The sequence below is a fragment of the Delphinus delphis genome, chromosome 12 (assembly GCF_949987515.2).
Source record: "Delphinus delphis chromosome 12, mDelDel1.2, whole genome shotgun sequence".
Taxonomy (NCBI): Eukaryota; Metazoa; Chordata; class Mammalia; order Artiodactyla; family Delphinidae; genus Delphinus; species Delphinus delphis.
Genome location: NC_082694.2, coordinates 15,296,197 through 15,304,155, shown reverse-complemented (window position 1 = coordinate 15,304,155; position 7,959 = coordinate 15,296,197). Strand labels below are relative to the sequence as shown.

The window sequence follows — 7,959 nt, the reverse complement described above, 5'->3', positions numbered from 1 at the left end:
ACAACTGGATATTCACATACAAAAGAATCAGTCTAGACCCCTATCTCACACCATATACAAAACATAACTCAAAATTCTCAAAGACTGAAATATTAGAGCCTAAACTATAAAGCTCTTAGAAGAAAAGATAGGTGTAAATCTTCCTGATCTTGAATTAGATATGACACTAAAAACACAGGTACAAAAAAAGAGAGAAAAATTAGACTTTATCAAAATTTAAAACTTTTGTACCTCAAAGGACATGATCAAGAAAGTAAGAAGACAATGACACAATGGGAGAAAATTTTTACCAAGAATATATTTGGTAAATGACTTGTGTCTAGAATATATAAAGAGATCCTACAAACCCAATAATAATATGATAAAAAACCCAATTTTTTAAATGGGCAAAGAACCTGAATAGACATTTCTCCAAAGAAGATATACAAATGGTCAATAAGCACATGAAAAGATGCTCAACATCATTAGTCATAAGGGAAATGCAAATCAACATATATGTTCACCTGATTGATGACAAAGGCAACACCTGCAATAGTACAGTGGGGAAAAGGGGAAAAGATGTTCTTTTCTAAGGCAATTGAATAGCCCAAGAGACAAAATAAATCTTGACTCCCTACCTCACATTCATGAAAATCAGTTCTAGGTAAATTATAGGTCTAAATGTGAAAGGTTAAAAAACTAATCTTTTAGGATAAAACTTGAGGTAGGCAAATGTTTCTCACCATGACACAAAATAACGAGTTATAAAGGAAAAAAAAAGATACATTGGACTACGTTCAGATCAAAGACTTCTGTTCATCAAAGGACACCATTAAAAGTGTGAAAAGGCAAGCACAGAGTGGGAGAAGATATTTACAATAAAGGACTCACATGGCAGGCTGGGATGCACAATTCAGATACCTCTTCAAGAGAGGACTCACTGCAGACCTGTGAGGAGTGTGGTTAACTCACAACCTCCTGCTGTTAGCTCCTTCAGGTCCACATCAGCTTTTGGGCCCAGGTCATGTTCTTGTGGTGGCTCTTGACCAAAGATTGAGAAAGGCACTGATAACCAACCATGTTCTTTGCAGGGTGTTCCTCAACCAGAGATAAACAAGGCATTCGTACAAGGTCCTAGCTGTTTCCATCCCACCATGGGACTCCTCTAATGGGCAGCCTTTGCTCCAGAGCTCCCTGTTGGGCTGTCAGAGAGCTTCAGGTCTACACTGTAGTCTGATGGCCCCCTCCCAATCCTGCTTTCTCTCCTTTTCTTTCATTGGTGCTACTCCACCATAAGCTTTTCATACTACTTACTCCACCTCGGTCTCTGCTTCCCAGAGAACTCAAATCAGTTCAATTTATATCCAGAATACATTAAAAGAACCACTTCACATCAATAAATAAAATGTCAGACAACCCCCCAAAAAACAGGCAACATATATGAATAGGCACTTCATAAAAGAGAATATCCTAATGGCCAATAAATAAATGAAAATGTTCTTATATTAGTTTCCTGGGATTGCTGTAACAAGTTCCCATAACCTTGGTGGTTTAAAACTACAGACATTTATTTTCTTACAATTCTGGGGGCTAAAAGTCTGAAATCAAGATACTGGCACGGTCACACTCCTTCTGGAAGCTCTGAGGGAAAATCCATCCCTTGCCTTTTCTGGTCTCTGGTGGTTGCTGGCATTCCTTGGCTTCAGGCTGCATCATTCCAATCTCTACCTCCACCTCCCCCTCTGTGCCTCTCTCTTATGAAGATACCTGTTATAGCACTTAGGGCCCACTAGATAATCCAAGATAATCTCTTCATCTCATCCTTAATTTAATCACATCTGCAAACACTTTACTATATAAGATAATATTTACAGCTTCCAGGAATTAGGACCTGATGTCTTTTGAGTGCACCATTCAGCCCACTCAATCTTGCATCATTAGTTGTCAGGCAAATGCAAATTAAGATCACAACGTGCTGTTACTTTACAACCACCAGAGTAGCTAAAATGAAAAAGGTGACATCAAGCGTTGGCAGAAGTGTGGAGCAACCAGAACTCTCATACATTGCTCATGTAATAAATTGACACACCTATGCCACATAACTGGGTGGCAGTACTAAAAGCTAAGCATAGGCGTATCCTAAGACCCCAAAATTCTAGTCCGAGGTATGTGGCTGTTTTAAAACACAGCTGCAAACTCTTTGACACTCCTTTTATCAAAAAACAGATGTCTATATCCACTGCCTTTGAATCACGGAGGGTTTATGACTGTTTTGACCAATAAAGTGTGGTGTTGGTGACACTGTGACTTTTTAAAAAAATATTTATTTATTTAGGCTGCACCGGATCTTAGTTGCGGCAAGTGGGATTTTTGTTGTGGCGTGCGGGATCTTTAGTTGCGTCACTTGGACTTCTTAGTTGCGGCATGCATGTGAGATCTAGTTCCCCAACCAGGGATCGAACCCGGGCTCCCTGCATTGGGAGCACAGAGTCTTACCCACTGGACCACCAGGGAAGTCCTGACACTGTGTGACTTTTGAAGCCAGATCATAAAAGGTCTTACAGCTTCCATTTCAATTGCTGGAATACTTTCTCTTAGAGCTCCCAGTCTCCAGGTAAGAAGTCTGACTACATGAGGCCCCCATGCTGTAAGGAAGCCTCAGCCACATGGAAAGACTGTGGACAAGTACCCTGAAGTCTAGTTCCAGTTTAGCCCAGTCTTTGAGTTATCCCAGCCCAGACACCAGATAAGTGAGGGAAGAAGTCCCCACAAGATTCCAGCCCCTGGCCATTGAATCACCCCCAGCCATTTGTGTTTTCCTAGCTGAGGCCCCAGACAAGGTAGATTAGAGTACAAATTGTACCTTCTGTATCTTATCCAAATTCCTTACCCACAGAATCAATGAGTATACTAAAATGAGACTGTCATGCAGCCATAGGTAACTGAGACAATACCTAACAGACACATGTATATAAATTCACTGAAATATAAATACAAGGATATTCATAGCAGCACTATTTGTACTAGCTCCAAACTGGTGACTACCTCAAAATGCCTATCAGTAGTGGAATAGATTAATAACCTGGTATATTCATACAGTGGAATACTACACAACAATAAGAATAAACAAATTATGGCCACACAAAATAATATGGTTGATACCCACATTTAGGGCTTTGAACAACACAATCCAGACACAAAATCATATATTGATTATTTCATTTATATATAATTTTTATAAATTTAAAAGTAGGCAAAACAAAGCAAATCTATGATGTTAGAAGTCAGGATAGTGGTTACCCTTGAGGCAAGTAGTAGCTAGAAGGTTTATACTCCGGGTAGTGTTCTGTTTTTTGAGCTGAGTGTCGGTCACATAGGGTTGATCAGTTTGTGAAAATTTGTCAAGCTGTATACTGTAAATTGCACCCTTTTATGTAAATATGTTACATTTCAATAAAACTGAAAAGAAAGAAATTTGTGCCTTGGAAGCCATGAAATAGAGTATTTCAAAGGGAGAAGGATGGACAGCACAGAGACAGTAACTGAAAGATGATGGTCTTCAGGCTTAAAAGAAACAATCTTGGTTCCAAGTGAAAGCAAAAAAGTCTGGAAGCCTACTAAGTTTTCAATGGAACTTTACTGCCAAAAAAATCCCAAGACTGGCCTGATATAACCTGTGAGAGTTAATTCAACCCACTCCAAAGTACACTGTGAACCCCAAGCCTGCACCAGCAGAAGCAGACTGAAGACAGTGAGGCTCCGAGAAGCAGACCTTCCAGTGCCCACAGAGATGCAGCCATGGAGGATGAGAGACAGGGAAGAAACTGAGCCACAGCCACAAAGGACCTTTATGTCCTATAGCGTCTCTCCCTTCCTTGTACCATCCAACTGACTGGTACATAGGTGTGAGGGCTGGAGCTCCAGAAGCCACCTTGGACCTTGAGAAAGGAAACCATGGGCTATAAAGCAGTGGGGTGATGAGATAAAAGACCCAGAGAACTTGGCAGTGAACCAGGCAGCGGACCCTACTGCCAGGGCTGGAGGTCTCCGCTATCCTACTCAACTGCACTTGGTGATTGCTACAGACAAGTGACGGCTGCATGCTGCCCATTCCCCCCTTTTTTTGAATGAGAGTTTTAACCACTAAAACCTATTCTCAATCGTTGTTTAGCAGATGGGTTGTCATTTAGTTTATAGGTCACTGGAACATGAAGAGTCACATCTGAGCCTGAAAAGAAGGACTTCGAGCTAGATGTCAGAGGGTGAGACATCTGAGGTTTCTCTTTTGGAAGATGAGTGTGTTCTAGATGTGGGAAGGGAGTATAAAACGGATGTTTAACAGCCAAAAGACAGACTGTGATAGAGATTTGCTACTTGCCTATGCCAGGAGCCGTTGTCCTCCTTTTCCTTATGTCAGAACCACAAATTTAAATGGGAAGGTAGGCAGGGGCGGCGAGGACGGTGGAGGAGGGGGCCGTGGCTACGATGGGGGTGCGGAATGGGTGGAAGAGGCGTCTGTGAGGGCGGTGAGGTCTCAGAGGAACATTGTGGGGATCCACGACTATCAACTGTTCTACAAGATGAGTAACAGCCACCCTCTTTGCCGCTTTGCTGAAGTGGGGGAAATTGACCATGTGCACATATTTCTGAAAATATTTGTGCCCTGTTGATTGGGGAAGAATATGGCCATGTCACATTTGTTGTGGAAAAGAAATGTTTTCTTGCCCACAGGGTAATTTTAGCAGTCAGGTGCCAATATTTTGGAGCATTACTATATGGTGGAATGTGACAATCTCAGCCTGAAGTCAAAATCCCTCTCCAGGACACCACTGCAGAAGTCGCAATGCTACTTCCACATATCTATTCAATACACTAGGCAGGCGAGGCTGACAGATAAGAAGGAAGAGGTGGGCTTCCCTGGTGGCGCAGTGGTTGAGAGTCCGCCTGCCGATGCAGGGGACACGGGTTCGTGCCCCGGTCTGGGAAGATCCCACATGCCGCGGAGCGGCTGGGCCCGTGAGCCATGGCTGCTGAGCCTGTGCATCCGGAGCCTGTGCTCCGCAACGGGAAAGGCCACAACAGTGAGAGGCCCGCGTACAGCAAAAAAAAAAAAAAAAAAAAAAGAAGGAGGAGGTGCTGCTAGACTTTTTGAGCCTGGCTATAATATGGATTTCCAGAGCTGGAGGACTCTACCTCTGAGTACCTCTGCACCATACTTAACATGCAGAATGTCTGTATGACTTTTGATGTTTCCAGTCTCTACTCACTTCCCAAGTTAACTTGCATGTGCAGCATATTTGTGGACAGAAATGTTCAGGAGGTGTTCTCAAGCCAAGCCTTCCTCTCCCTTTCTAAAACAGCACTTTTAAACGTCGTATTAAAAGATTCATTTGGGGCTTCCCTGGTGGCACAGTGGTTGAGAGTCCGCCTGCCGATGCAGGGGACACGGGTTCGTGCCCCGGTCCGGGAGGATCCCACATGCCGCAGAGAGGCTGGGCCCGTGAGCCATGGCCGCTGGGCCTGCGCGTCCGGAGCCTGTGCTCCGCAACGGGAGAGGCCACAACAGCGAGGGGCACGCGTATCGCAAAAAAAAAAAAAAAAAAAAAAAAAAAAAAAGATTCATTTGCAGCTCCCGAAAAAGATATTTTCCTAGCCTTGTTAAACTTGTGTAAGCATAATTCAAAGGAGAATCATGCTGAAATCATGCAGGCTGTGTGTTTGCCTTTGATGAGCCTCACTGAACTTCTGAATGATGTGAGGCCTTTGGGACTGTTGTCCCCTGATGCCGTTCCAGATACTATTAAAGTTCAATCAGAGAGCCGGGACATGGACCTCAATTATAGAGGCATGCTCATACCAGAAGAGGACATTGCAACTATGAAGTATGCAGCCCAGATGGAAAAAGGGCAGATGAAGTCTGTCTTATCAGATGGTGACACCCAAGATTATGATTTGGATCATGGATTTTCTAGGCATCTGACTGATAATGACGGCCGTTCTGGCTTCGAGATTAAGCCGTGTCAGCCATCCATTAGCAATCATATTCGGATATTCCTGTTGGACCGAGATAGCCGGTCTCATTCATATTCCATTGAAGTGTCAATGGATGAACTTGATTGGATCAGGGTAATTGATCGTTCACAATATCTGGGTCGTTCTTGGCAAAAGTTATATCTTCCAGCCCACGTCAACAGGTATATTCAGATAGTTGGGACTCACAACACAGTGAATAAGAGTTTTCACATTGTGGCTCTTGAACGTATGTTTACAAACAAAACCTTCACTCTGGAGGAGGGGCTAATAGTGCCCATGGAGAACGTTGCAACAATTGCTGATTGTGCCAGTGTGATTGAAGGGGTCAGTAGGGGCCAAAATACCTTGCTGAACGAGGACACCAAGAGCTCTGATTGGGATTCTGGCTATACATGTCATCAGCTGGGAAGTGGTACAATCGGGGTTCAACTGTCACAGCCATACATGATCGGGTCAATGTGGTTATTACTGTGGGACTGTGAAGATCAGAGCTACAGCTATTATGTTGAGGTTTCCACCAACCAGCAGCAGTGGACCACGGTAGCCGAAAGAACTAAAGTCACCTGCAAATCCTGGCAATCAGTAACTTTTGAAAGACAGCCAACTTCCTTCATCCGAATCGTTGGAACACACAACACCGCAAACAAGGTGTTCCGCTATGTCCACTTTGAGTGTCCTGAGCAGCAGAGCAGCCAGAAGGAGGAAAACAGTGAGGAATTGGGGACAGGGGACACCAGCCTGGCCAGTCAACAGCTCAACCTGCACGTCCTGTAGGCCCCCAGCGGCAACTCACTGCCTTCCAGCCCAGGCTCCAACTCCTACTCAGCCATCCAGCAGCACCGATGAAGGTGGTGCACGTGTGGAGTGACTCGGGTGGGCCCAGATGGCGCAGGAACCGTGTCCTCCCCGAGCCGGGATCCCTGTGGACGACCCCCCATCCCTCCCTGGGAGGAGCAGACCTGGCTGCAGAAACGGACACAGAACAGGTTTCCTTCCAAGGACACAGAAGGGCTGCTTTGTTCTCCTCGATTTGTTCAAATCAGGCTGGTCTCCAGGGGGAGAAAGTGGGTCTTCAATCTTCATCAAGTCCCCTATTAACACCCTACCTCTCTAATCTAACCCCACAAAGGGCATGGAAAGAAGTAGTAGACAGGCCCGAGTCGGAATATAAAAATGGCATATGAACACGGGAATGGAAGAGCATATATTAAACCTTCATTACCTGGAGGTACCCTTTAGGAAATGGGTTTCCATAGAGTGTTTCCTTTTATGGAGCACATTGCCCTGGCAACTAAATGATTTTTTATTTCTTAAAGTTATTCTCCATTTGCTGAATCATAGGTGTTCCAGATCTTTTTGAAAGGCTCCAACAGCAAATCGCTTGTTTTAATCCCTTTTGATGCTGTAATTTTCCTTCCTTAGTTCTGAACGGTTGAGCGTGGGGTAGAGCTGAGAAATATGGTGCGCGTCTCCTAAATGAGGCACAGATGCCGTTAATCATGGCACCTGGTCTGACAAGGAAAATCCTTTGAGGAAGTTCAACAAAATACACAATAAGCGGGCTTCCCTGGTGGCGCAGTGGTTGAGAGTCCGCCTGCCGAGGCGGGGGACGCGGGTTCGTGCCCCGGTCTGGGAGGGTCCCGCATGCTGCGGAGCGGCTGGGCCCGTGAGCCATGGCCGCTGAGCCTGCGCGTCCGGAGCCTCTGCTCCGCAACGGGAGAGGCCACAAAACAAAACAAAACAAAACACAATAAGCAAATCAATCTGTGGACACTGGAGTTAATAATCACTTGAACTGCCAAGTTATTAACCTGTCATTCCTGAAATGTATCCAGCCTTTAAATTTGGGAGGTTGACAGGAAATAGTGATTATTCCACCAGCTAATTTAATGTTCAGAAGTACAGATAGATGAATGTATACCAAATTCTGGTTGGGCTGGACTTGTC

General features: G+C 44.6%; 1 pseudogene; it reads left to right on the top strand.

Annotated features, from left to right (window-relative positions):
* The first annotated feature begins 4,559 nt into the window (after window positions 1–4,559).
* Window positions 4,560–6,858, top strand: LOC132435610 (BTB/POZ domain-containing protein 9-like; annotated as a pseudogene).
* The last annotated feature ends 1,101 nt before the right edge of the window (window positions 6,859–7,959 follow it).